This window comes from Gavialis gangeticus, unplaced genomic scaffold (genome assembly GCF_001723915.1).
Source record: "Gavialis gangeticus isolate Ggan-Ray unplaced genomic scaffold, GavGan_comp1, whole genome shotgun sequence".
NCBI lineage: Eukaryota > Metazoa > Chordata > Crocodylia > Gavialidae > Gavialis > Gavialis gangeticus.
This window is the reverse complement of record NW_017729027.1, coordinates 24,705,322-24,707,881: the sequence shown is the minus strand read 5'-3', so window position 1 is coordinate 24,707,881 and position 2,560 is coordinate 24,705,322.

Here is a 2,560-nt window from a genome sequence, read left to right as displayed (position 1 = left end):
GCAGCCAGGAAGCAGAGGGGAAGGGCCAGCCCTGCTGTGTAGCAGTGGGCCCTGCACAGCCCAGAGAGCATGCCAGGATCCTTTATCTTAAACCAGGAAGGGGTCAGGGATAGACATTGCATCAACCAGTTTGACCCACATCAGTTAAGTCTGATACTACATTCAACCACGTTTATCTCAAACCAGTTTTAGCCATTTTCGGTTAGGGCGGCTAGGAGCTGGAACCAACTTCCAAGGGAAGTGGTGCTGGCCCCTACCCTGGGGGTCTTTAAGAAGAGGCTGGATGCCTACCTGGCTGGACTCGTTTGAGTCCCATTTCTCTTTTTGGGGTTTTTTGTTGTTCTCCCGCCCTGGCGGGGGTTCGGGCTAGAAGATCTACTAGGTCCCTTCCGACCCTTAATCTATGAATCTATGAATCTATGAATTTTCCAAATGGTTTATGCACACTGAGCATCTGCTCTGTTACAAGTTTAAACCAGTTTCTCATTACTTAAACCAGTTTATGTGTAATGTCTGTCCCTAACCTAAAGGTTTGGCTTGCTGGCTTTTCTGGGCTGAGGAGGCTGCACAGTAAACTATGTTTTTTCCCCCATCAAATTCAGTATTGCTACTACATGTTTCTGTGGGGAAATCTCATATACCTCAAGAGACTGCTCCAGGCATTCTGTATAGGAGGCCAATCCTCCAGGGCACTGTAATAAGCCCCAGTTGTTCAAATATAAGAAGTTATTTTGAGTTCCAACAGATTTCAAGTACTCACAATTAAAGCAAAGTCTTCTAGTTGATTTAATTCATGCCATACTTGTGGGACATCATCCTTGTCACCATTTGTTATCCTTGTCACCATCTGTTATGTTTTGCCAAGGCATTCACAAATAAATGATTCCAGCCACAAGAGTGGGAAAGAGTGATGCTATACTGTCAGGGAAAGAATATATTGTAAACAAAGTAAAACTATGCATGCATTGGCATGAGCAGACGTAGCAGAAAATAACTTTCATCCAAGCAGATTCCTTATATAGGGTTGGAGTGTATTTTTCACAATGTACTATTAGATTATTAATAATTTTTTAAAAAAATATATTCATGCCTAGATCTTTGCATAGATTGAAGTTCACCTTGGCAAGCAACCTATTAGACTACCATGATAAAGGCATGTAGATTTCTCTACCTAGTGGTTCAAAAATGAACAGTGTGTCTATCATCTAGATGTATATATAGCTGTTGTTGACCCCTCAGACCACGTGGGTGGGCATTTATTTACAACTGATTTACTGATGGTCAAACTTTAGCACAAATCCAGAGCAAAGCTAGAATTCATGCTGTTCAAGTTATAGTGATGTACCTTAACCACTCTGCTACCATAATCCTCCTACCATTACTGGTTGGACTAAGTCTAATAAAATAAATTGTTAATAAAAGGGCTAGGATTTGAATTAGAAATGAAGCAAGAGCCAGAATATTTGTGATAAAACACTGCTAAAAATCGGAGTCACTCACTTTGCTTCATTATTATTTTAAGACAAAGTGGATTCCCATTTCATTTCAAGAGGCTTTATTTTAGTCAACAATCACATGAATCAGGATATTATTTAGGAGTCAAACAAACAAAAATATTTAGGATACTGTATGAAGGTGATTCAAAGGTCTGAAAATTAAACTATATATGTGGGACTGTAGAGATGAGCTGATTATAGTTTATAATTTATTTATTTATTTTTAGTTCTTTCTCCATTGAAAAAGATAAGAAAGTGTAGGGAGGTAAAATAACCACAATCATGTGTGTTTTCAGCATCTGAAAATCTTATTTCAGTATTCATAGATTCATAGATTGCTAGGGCCTTGACAGGACCTCACAAGATTATCAGGTCCAGCCCCTCTGCACTAGGCAGGAAAGACAACTGGAGTCAGAGAATATTGTCTTCTCTCCCTGTTCACCGCTCCAGCCACTGAAGAGTGTGAGGTCCATCTTCTTCAAAATGTGTATTCTATCTGTTAATTTCACCTTTCCTGAAAATGTGAGATCTTATTCATTTAGAAGTCTAACTATTGATGCAGGTAAGACATTTAGAGGCAAAGCTGGTCTGATTTACAATGACAGTTAATTTGAAGGACACAAGTTTAGGCACAAGTTTTGAAAGCCAATCTCTACCTTATTATGTGTGTTAAATGGAAGAACAATTTAAAATCTGAGGAAGAACCATTTCATAATGAACTTACATCAGAGCATAAATCTTGAGGAAAATATAAAGACACTCAGTAAAAAAGAGTTTCTTTTTAATGCATTATTCTATGTAGAGAGAAAAAAATAAATATTCAAAAATAAATAGACTAGAAATAATAAACAAAACATTTAAATCTCTATACTACAGTGTCATATATACAATATATTTATATTCAGTTTAATTTTAAAATATTCTTAATATTTATATTTTGTGTAAATTGCAGATGTTCTTTGTTGTACTGATATATATTAGTTTTAAGCAGACTATAAATATTAGGACCCAAAATATTAAACCAACTGAACCCAAACTTAAGTGTAATTGCCCAGCACTGTGTA